The sequence below is a fragment of the Triticum urartu genome, unplaced genomic scaffold (assembly GCF_056163025.1).
Source record: "Triticum urartu cultivar PI428250 unplaced genomic scaffold, HENAU_Tu73 scaffold505, whole genome shotgun sequence".
NCBI lineage: Eukaryota > Viridiplantae > Streptophyta > Magnoliopsida > Poales > Poaceae > Triticum > Triticum urartu.
This window is the reverse complement of record NW_028260688.1, coordinates 8,500-20,000: the sequence shown is the minus strand read 5'-3', so window position 1 is coordinate 20,000 and position 11,501 is coordinate 8,500.

The following is an 11,501-nucleotide window of genomic DNA, read 5'->3' as shown; positions in this document are numbered from 1 at the left end:
CCGGCCTCCGCGGATATCTTTGCTTCGGAACAAAACCCTGCAATCAAATAGATTGTCCCAAGGGCGCCATATTCTAGGAGCCCAAGTTATGCTATTGAAAATTCGTTCCTCTAGCAGTTCCGGTTTGAGCATTCCGTTCCCTTTTTCAAACTCCACTTCTTTTCATATAGCAATCCCTGATCAAAGAGAGAACAATATCCATTTCAAAACATTTCTAACAGATTCCTTAGTTCGGACCGACGAAGTAATGTCACTCGACTATTATCAACCTGACTGCAATCTTTTTCTGTCGGTAAGGATTGCACCAGAGCACCTTCTACTTCTAATAGGCCATGAACTATAGATAGAGAAGAATCATTCTGAGCGAGTACATAAGAAGCGATCCACTTTTTTTCATCGGTTCCAGGGGAAGACCAAAGATCTTGCGCGGCAGGTCCGCCAGAAAAACTCAAAAGAGAAAGAAGTCTCGTTAATCTCTTCATGCTCGTTCCAAGTTCGAAGTACCTTTTGGCCAAAGAAAAACCCGCTTCCTGACACGATTGCCTCTTTATCTTTATATAGATAGATTCTATGGGGTTATTACTTAGTAAGTCTATTTTGTACAAGAGCCCCTCCTATCTGATAGAAAAGGGTCCCATGATCCCGAGCCGATCTTACCTTGGCTCGCAAACCCCAAGTTTGTCTATGAAGAGCTAATCTAATTGTATTTTTTTCTAGAATGGATTTCTTATGTGGAATACTAATGGATAGGGCTTCGTTGCTAAGTGCTACAAGATCTAGTGCACTGGAACTCGTGGTTATGGACCCGAATCCTTTAGTATGGAACATTGTCTTTTCCAAGTAAAAACCCCTAGTATATGAAAGAATGAAAAGGTGCTTTCGTTCTTGTGGAATAAGAAGCCCTCGTACCTTAATGAAAGGAAAATCGTAATTTTTCGTTAGGTATTTGACCAAATAGGATCGTCCAGTTCCTACAGAACCTATCACTAAAATACCCGATAGGGCTAAGCGGAACGAAAAGGGTTTTCCATGAGATGGTAAATGAAAACGATTAGTCCCACACGAGGTTTGGGAATAAGTGATTGTCTGATAATGAGCAAGGAATATACGTCTTTCTGCTAAAGAGGATCTATTAAACTCATAATTCATTAGATCCTTGTTATCAATGCCAACTAGGTATCATAAGTAAATGGATCCCGGTTGTTCAATCCTTTGATAACCAAGGTCATTCTTTGCTAAAGAGAAATGATCACTATGAGTCAGACTCAATAGAATTGGATCCATTCCAAATAGCGAGAATTAGGATTCTTGATCCCTCTCAATCTCTCTTTCAATTCGAGGATCCAGAGAGGTGTTTTCATAGTCATCTCCGAATATTTGCCATCTCGGAATATTTTCGATTTCATTTTTCTATGATATGTCTTTCTATATGAAAATTGGTTATTTACGATGTACGATGATCCCTGTTAAGCATCCATGGCTGAATGGTTAAAGCGCCCAACTCATAATTGGTAAATTTGCGGGTTCAATTCCTGCTGGATGCACACGAACGGGAACATTCCATAAGTCTATTGGAACTGGCTCTCTATCCATGGAATCTCATCCATCATCCATACATAACGAATTGGTATGGTATATTCATACCATAACATAAGAACAATAAGAACTCGAATTCTTATCGATACTGGAACTCAGAGCATAGGAGGGAAAGTCGATTTATGGATGGAATCAAATACGCAGTATTTACAGAAAAAAGTCTTCGTTTATTGGGAAAGAATCAATATACTTTTAATGTCGAATCGGGATTCACTAAGACAGAAATAAAGCATTGGGTCGAACTCTTCTTTGGTGTTAAGGTGGTAGCTGTGAATAGCCATCGACTACCTGGAAAAGGTAGAAGAATAGGACCTATTCTGGGCCATACAATGCATTACAGACGTATGATCATTACCCTTCAACCGGGTTATTCTATTCCACTTCTAGATAGAGAAAAAAACTAAAGGAGAATACTTAATAATACGGCGAAACATTTATACAAAACACCTATCCCGAGCACACGCAAGGGAACCGTAGACAGGCAAGTGAAATCCAATCCACGAAATAATTTGATCCATGGACGGCACCGTTGTGGTAAAGGTCGTAATTCCAGAGGAATCATTACCGCAAGGCATAGAGGGGGAGGTCATAAGCGCCTATACCGTAAAATAGATTTTCGACGGAATCAAAAAGACATATCTGGTAGAATCGTAACCATAGAATACGACCCTAATCGAAATGCATACATTTGTCTCATACACTATGGGGATGGTGAGAAGAGATATATTTTACATCCCAGAGGGGCTATAATTGGAGATACTATTGTTTCTGGTACAAAAGTTCCTATATCAATGGGAAATGCCCTACCTTTGAGTGCGGTTTGAACTATTGATTTACGTAATTGGAAGTAACCAATTAGGTTTACGACGAAACCTAGAAATCGATCACTGATCCAATTTGACTACCTCTACGGGATAGACCTCAACAGAAAACTGTTGAGTAACGGCAGCAAGTGATTGAGTTCAGTAGTTCCTCATAGAAAATTATTGGCTCTAGAGATATGGTAATATGGAGAAGACAAAATTGTTTGAAGCACGCACAGAACCGGAAGCGCCCCTTGTTTCAAAGAGAGGAGGACGGGTTATTCACATTTAATTTGATGGTCAGAGGCAAATTGAAAGCTAAGCAGTGGTAATTAAGACCCCCGGGGGAAAATAGGGATGTCTCCTACGTTACCCATAATATGTGGAAGTATCGACGTAATTTCATAGAGTCATTCGATCTGAATGCTACATGAAGAACATAAGCCAGATGACGGAACGCAGAGACCTAGGATGTAGAAGATCATAACATGAGCGATTCGGCAGATTTGGATTCCTTTCCTATATATCCACTCATGTGGTACTTCATCATATGATTCATATAAGATCCATCTGTCTAGAGATCGTCATATACATCTAGAAAGCCGTATGCTTTGGAAGAAGCTTGTACAGTTTGGGAAGGGGTTTTTTGAGAGAAAAGAAGAATCTACTTCAACCGATATGCCCTTAGGCACGGCCATGCATAACATAGAAATCACACGTGGAAGGGGTGGGCAATTAGCTAGAGCAGCAGGTGCTGTAGCGAAACTCATTGCAAAAGAGGGTAAATCGGCCACTTTAAGATTACCATCTGGGGAGGTCCGTTTAGTATCCCAAAACTGCTTAGCAACAGTCGGACAAGTGGGTAATGTTGGGGTGAACCAAAAAAGTTTGGGTAGAGCCGGATCTAAGTGTTGGCTAGGTAAACGCCCCGTAGTAAGAGGGGTAGTTATGAACCCTGTGGACCACCCCCATGGGGGCGGTGAAGGGAAAGCTCCCATTGGTAGAAAAAAACCCACAACCCCTTGGGGTTATCCTGCGCTTGGAAGAAGAACTAGGAAAAGGAAAAAATATAGCGATAGTTTTATTCTTCGTCGCCGTAAGTAAATACGTAACTAGGAATATGGAAAATTGCATTTTTGGAATTTGCAATAATGCGATGGGCGAACGACGGGAATTGAACCCGCGCATGGTGGATTCACAATCCACTGCCTTGATCCACTTGGCTACATCCGCCCCTTATCCAGCTAAAGGATTTTTTTCTTTTTTCCATTGATCATTATTCTATTTATTCTGACCTCCGTACTTCGATCGAGATATTGGACATAGAATGCCACTCTTTAAAAAGGAAAAAAGGAGTAATCAGCTGTGACACGAAAAAAAACGAATCCTTTTGTAGCTCATCATTTATTGGCAAAGATAGAAAAGGTCAATATGAAGGAGGAGAAAGAAACAATAGTAACGTGGTCCCGGGCATCTAGCATTCTACCCACAATGGTTGGCCATACAATCGCGATTCATAATGGAAAGGAACATATACCTATTTACATAACAAATCCTATGGTAGGTCGCAAATTGGGGGAATTCGTGCCTACTCGGCATTTCACGAGTTATGAAAATGCAAGAAAGGATACTAAATCTCGTCGTTAACTGAATTCTGAATAGAAAGATTAAGAAGAAAAAAAGATTCAAAATAAAGACAGAAATACCCAATATCTTGCTAGAACAAGATATTGGGTATTTCTGTCTTCAAAAATTCTTATATGTTAGCAGAAAAACCTTATCCATTAATAGATGGAACTTCAACAGCAGCTAAGTCTAGAGGGAAGTTGTGAGCATTACGTTCGTGCATTACTTCCATACCAAGGTTAGCACGGTTGATGATATCAGCCCAAGTATTAATAACGCGACCTTGACTATCAACTACAGATTGGTTGAAATTGAAACCATTTAGGTTGAAAGCCATAGTACTAATACCTAAAGCAGTGAACCAGATTCCTACTACAGGCCAAGCAGCCAAGAAGAAGTGTAAAGAACGAGAGTTGTTGAAACTAGCATATTGGAAGATTAATCGGCCAAAATAACCATGAGCAGCCACAATATTATAAGTTTCTTCCTCTTGACCAAATTTGTAACCCTCATTAGCGGATTCATTTTCAGTAGTTTCCCTGATCAAACTAGAGGTTACCAAGGAACCATGCATAGCACTGAATAGGGAACCGCCGAATACACCAGCTACACCTAACATGTGGAATGGATGCATAAGGATGTTGTGCTCTGCCTGGAATACAATCATAAAGTTGAAAGTACCAGAGATTCCTAAAGGCATACCATCAGAAAAGCTTCCTTGACCAATAGGGTAAATCAAGAAAACAGCAGTAGCAGCTGCAACAGGAGCTGAATATGCAACAGCAATCCAAGGACGCATACCCAGACGGAAACTAAGTTCCCACTCACGACCCATATAACAAGCTACACCAAGTAAGAAGTGTAGAACAATTAGCTCATAAGGACCACCATTGTATAACCACTCATCAACAGATGCAGCTTCCCAAATTGGGTAAAAGTGCAATCCGATCGCCGCAGAAGTAGGGATAATAGCACCAGAGATAATATTGTTTCCATAAAGTAAAGAACCAGAAACAGGCTCACGAATACCATCAATATCTACTGGAGGGGCAGCGATGAAGGCGATAATAAATACAGAAGTTGCGGTCAATAAGGTAGGGATCATCAAAACACCGAACCATCCGATGTAAAGACGATTTTCAGTGCTAGTTATCCAGTTGCAGAAGCGACCCCACAGGCTTGTACTTTCGCGTCTCTCTAAAATTGCAGTCATGGTAAGATCTTGGTTTATTCAAATTGCAAGGACTCCCAAGCACACGTATTAACTAGAATATAGATAATAGAAGGCTTGTTATTTAACAGTATAACATAGACTATATACCAATGTCAACCAAGTCAGCCCAAAGATTAGCTATCCATATAACTAAATTAACCAAACCAATAATTTTGTATTTGTAAATGAAGTGAGTCAAAGTGAAAAACTTTGATGGGTCTTTTCTATATGGGTTGCCCGGGACTCGAACCCGGAACTAGTCGGATGGAGTAGATAATTCTTCCTTGTTACAATAGAGAAAAATCCCTCCCCAAATCGTGCTTGCATTTTTCATTGCACACGACTTTCCCTATGTAGAAATAGCCAATTTCTATTCCAAAGAGGAAGTTCTACTAATTTTTTTAATTAGTAAGTTGATTCACCTACTCTTTATTATAATAAAAAGAACATTTCAGAATGAAAAATAGAAAAGTTTTTTCTTGATCATTTATCAACCCTTTCCTGTTTCTTAATTTCGTCTAATGATTAATTAAGAGGGTTGACCAGGTCATTGATACGTATAATATCCAAATACCAAATACGCTCAGTGTGTGATCCACAGAAAGAAAAAAGAGTTGTTTTGGTGAACATCAAAGAAAAAACTTGCTCTTCTTCCATAAAAAATTCTTCTAAAAATGCCGAACCCAATCGTTGCATAAAAGTTCGTACCGTGCTTTTATGTTTACGAGCTAAAGTTCTAGCACATGAAAGTCGAAGTATATACTTTAGTCGATACAAAGTCCGTTTTTTCGAAGATCCACTATGATAATGAAAAAGATTTCTACATATCCGACCAAATCGATCAAGAATATCCCAATCTGATAAATCTGTCCAAATGGGTTTACTAATAGGATGCCCCGATCCAGTACAAAATTGAGCTTTTGATAAGTATCCTATGAGGAGAGTAGCGGGGACTATGGTATCGAATTTTTTCATTCGAGTATCTATTAGAAATGAATTCTCCAGCATTTGATTCCTTACTAACAAAGAACTTTTTTGTACACTTGAAAGGTACCCCATAAAATCGAAGCAAGAGTTTGCTAATTGGTTTATATGGATTCTTCGCGGCTGAGTCCAAAAACAGAAATAATATTGCCAGAAATTGATAAGGTAGCATTTCCATTTCTTCTTCAAAAAAAAAGTGCCTTTTGATGCAAGAATTGCCTTTCCTTGATATCGAACATAATGCATAAGAGGATCCATAAAGAACCATAGGGTTTTCCGAGAAAAACCAGGGTACATTATCCCAAAATGTTCCATCTTCCTAGAAAAGTGGATTCGTTCCAGAAAAGTTCCAGAAGATGCTAATGGTAAGCAAGAAGATTGTTTACGAAGAAACAACAAAAAAAATTCATATTCTGATACATAAGAGTTATATAGGAATTGAAATAGTCTTTTATTTTCTTTTTGAAAAAAAAAAATGGATTTCATTGAAGTAATAAAACTATTCCAATTCGAATAATAGTTGAGAAAGAATCGCAATAAATGCAAAGATGGAACATCTTGGATACGGTATTGAAGGAGTTGAACCAGGATTTCCAAATGGATAGGATAGGGTATTTCTATATGTGATAGATAATCCAAATGCAAAAATTTGTCTTCTAAAAAGGGAAATATTGAATGAATAGAGCGTAAATTCTGAAACTTTGGTATTTCTTTTTCTTTCAGACAAAAAAATTCCCGTAGCGAGAATGGGATTTCCACAACGATCGCAAACCCTTCAGATAGAATCTGAGAATAAAACTCAGAATAAAAATAATTTTTGTAATCCAATAATCGATCTTGGTTAGGATGATTAACCGAGTTATCCAAAAAATTCTGCTGATACATTCGAATAATTAAACGTTTCACAAGTAGTGAACTAAATTTCTTGTTATTACAACTAACAACTATTTCCACAGGTTCAGAACCATTTAATCCATAATGGTGGGCAAATGCATAAATATATTCCTGAAAGAGAAGTGGGTAGACAAAGTATTGTTGACGAGATTTATGTTTTTCTGAATACCCTTCGAATTTTTCCATTTGTATTTCTACTTGAATCAGAGAGAAGAAGCATTTCTCGGTTTATCGAATGATGATACATAGTGCAATATGGTCAGAACAGGGTGTTGCATTTTTAATACAAACCCTGGAAAGAAAGGGAGTCTAATCCACAGATCTTTTTCTGCTCCTTTTCTACCCAATTAGTTTATGTTTGTTCTAATTAAAAAAAAAGAACAGAACAAGTTTTTTATTTTTGCAGGCCAATCGCTCTTTTGACTTTGGAATACAGCCTCTTTATCAATATACTGCTTCTTTTACACATTCAATCCATAACATCCCTTATTCAATCCATAATCAAGAATAATTAGGATTTCTAAAAAAAAAAAGAAAAAATAAAGGGTCCACTCATAGGAAAACCCAACCTTTCCCCGCATCCGGCACTAATCTATTTTTAACGTCTAATTAGAGCGGGGAATCATTCCAATTAGGAAGTTCAGCTCGTTGCTTTTTATTTTACCAGAATTGGAGCCAGGCTCTATCCATTTATTCATTAGACCCAGAAAATCGTAATTTTGGATTCCATTCAAAAAAGATTGATTTTATTACGACATGCTATTTTTTCCATTCATTACCTTTGAGGATCAGTCGTGGTCTTCTAGACTCTACCAAGAGTCTGGACGAATTTGTTGTTTCATCCAAATGTGTAAAAGATCATAGTCGCACTTAAAAGCCGAGTACTCTACCATTGAGTTAGCAACCCAGATAAAAAAAGGATCTTAGATACGATCGAAATCCAAAAATCAATGGAATTACACCGCGCGCTTCTGTCAAAACATTGAACTAGCAAGACATCAAAAGATTTTTTTTATCGACCATGAAAAACACTCAAATGCCAAAACGAACAGGTCCGGTGAAATTCCACTAAAGTAAAGTTAAAAAAAGAGCGACCCTAATCACGATGGCCAAATTCTCCTTATTTTTAGCGATTTTTATTAACAAAAAATATATATTATAAAAAATATATATTATATTGTATGAGAATACATGCAAGAGGAACACCCTTATCATTTGAGCGAAGTGTAGGCGGAAAAATTGAATATGGAGTGAGGATAAAGAGACCCATCTATCTACAAATTCTATTTGTTCAATAGACCTTTGTCAATGGAAATACAATGGTAAGAAAACAAATTAGATAGAAAAAGTAAATAAAATAGGGGCTTATGTTGGATTGGCACGATATAATATAAATCCAAATAGGATTAAAAAAGAGGTAAATTGTGTCTAAATAATTAGACAACTAGGAATACTAATAATCTTCTCCTATCCTATTTTTTGATTCATTTAGTTCTTCAATTAACTCAAAGTTCTTTCTTTTTCTTTAAAGAATTCTGCCTTCCTTAAAATATCATAAACAGTTCTTGTTGGTTGAGCACCCTTTTCAAGGAAATAGAGAATAGCTGGAACATTTAAACAAGTTTGATTCTTTATCGGATCATAAAAACCTACTTTTTGAAGATCTCTTCCTTCTCTTCGAGATCGAACATCAATTGCAACGATTCGATAGACAGCTTATTGGGATAGATGTAGATAAACAACGCCCCCCCCTAGAAACGTATATGAGGTTTTCTCCTCATACGGCTCGAGAAAATGATTCGAATTTCTGTCGATAATAATAGAAATTAGACTATGACGTGCATTAATTTCCTTACAGAAAAAACAAATTTCATTTATACTCATGACTCAAGTGGGCTAATTTTGCCTGACAAACTTCGAAGGCAAAATCCTTCCAAAATTTTTGAGTCGTCTTTAAACTCTTTTCTTTGTCTCATTTCGAACGAATTGACTTTTATTCCTTATTCTAATCCAACTCTGTTGTTGAGACAATTGAAAATTGTGTTTACTTGTTCTGGAATCCTTTATCTTTGATTTGTGAAATCCTTGGGTTTAGACATTACTTCGGGAATTCCTATTTTTTTCTTTCAAATCAAAAGAGTAGCAACATACCCTTTTTTCTTATTTCCTTCGATAAAGCATTTATCTCTTCTATAGAAATCTAATAAGAGGGATTGATTCTGATATACTTTTATTGGACTTTCTTCTTATTTTAACCTTTCGATTTATTTCTATATTAAGGATAGACTGACAAAGTTGGCCTAATTTATTAGTTTTCACTAACCCTAGATTCTTTCCCTTGATAAAAAAAATTCTGTCCTCTCGAGCTCCATCGTGTACTATGTTACTTAAACCCAGCGCAAATTTGGTTCGGAACGAATAGAACAGGCTATGTCGAGCCAAGAGCATTTTCATTACTATGGAAAATGATGGATAGCAAAATCCACAATCGATCATGTCCTTCAAGTCGCACGTTGCTTTCTACCACATCGTTTTAAACGAAGTTTTACCATAACAAACATTCCTCTTTTCATTGCAAAGTGGTATAGAGAATTGATCCAATATGGATGGAATCATGAATAGTCATTGGTTTAGTTTTTTTATACTAATTAAAACTTGCTATCTATGGAGCAATATGGATAAAAGAAAGTAAGTATTTATCCGGGAAGCCTCCGCCAAGATCCAATTTATTTAAACCCATATTAAAATTCTATCATATGAATGAAACATAGTTTGAAAAAGACGACTAAACAAGTTTGCTTAAAACTTATTTATTCTTAAATTTCCACCCTCAACGGATGGCTCGAGATGATCAATCTTGAAGTGAGAAAAGAAGGATTGACTCTTCCTCAATAAATAAACTATCAACCTCCAAAAAAGTTTAATTAATTTAATTACTAGAATTAGAATTCTAGTAGTAATATATTTTTTCAGTACCAAAAACAATTAACTATAATAACTAAATAAACTATTCCAATGAAAAGATTGAAAGTTTTTGGTAGTTATAGAATTCTCGTACTTCTTCAACTCGAATACCAAAAGGAAGAAAAAAATATGACTAAGTGATTTTATAGTAGAGGCATATCCTGAATGTGCTTGATAGATCCCATTTTTTCATGAAAATAAAGATAGTCAATTTGACTGGACTTAAGACTTTATTATGTTTTCTGAGAAAGAATAAGATATCATTATTCTCTTTAATAAACTTTTGTCTCGTACGGAATACTATATGATTTCACCGTTTGTTTCATCAGAAACAATCTGGGACGGAAGGATTCGAACCTCCGAGTAACGGGACCAAAACCCGCTGCCTTACCACTTGGCCACGCCCCATTTCGGGTTTTATGCGACACTAATAAACACTAGTATGTTTATTTGTTATTCGTCAATACCATTTCAATTACATAAAAAAGGAGGGATATTCTCTTGCTAGTATTCTACACATGCGGATAATATAGAATCAAAAAAATGCATTGATCATTACATGGAATTCTATTAAGATATTATATGAAAGTCGAATTTATTCCACTCTCATTTGAGAGTGCGAATACAAGGAGGTATTTTGTGTTTGGGAAAGTCCGAAGAAAAAAGATTTTGAATCTGCCTTTTCCTTCTTTCCCTTAAAAAAATAACTCAAGAAAAATCCAATTATTTACTCTACAAGAATGAAATGCTTGTTATGCCTAATATACTTAGTTTAACCTGTATCTGTTTTAATTCTGTTCTTTATCCTACTAGTTTTTTCTTTGCCAAATTACCCGAAGCTTATGCTATTTTCAATCCAATCGTGGATATTATGCCTGTTATACCTCTATTCTTTTTTCTATTAGCCTTTGTTTGGCAAGCTGCTGTAAGTTTTCGATGAAATCTTTAGTACTCTGTATGCCAAATTGAATGATGTGTTCATTCCAAAAAAATTTTAAAATGGGTAAAAGCCGAGAAGTTTTATATTTTTATATTATGAACCTTCGATTCTAAAATTTAAATTCTTCTACATTGAATGGGTAGCTACAGCAATAAATTTGGATCAGCCTTTCTACTCCCCTGCACCTAGGTTGAGCAGGTACCTAAAGGTACCTACACAATACCTAACCACCTAACCCTATTTTTGCTATTGATAAGAGTGCTTATTATAAAAGAATTCTTGCAATTTTTTTCAAGAATTCTTTTTTGCATTTTTAGGTATAAAAAAAAACCATCCTAGTGGATCCGTGTGGTAAGGAAAAACTGGTAATCTATTCCTTAAAAAAAAATCTTGGAGATTATGTAATGCTTACTCTCAAACTTTTTGTTTATACAGTAGTGATATTCTTTGTTTCACTCTTTATCTTTGGATTCTTATCTAA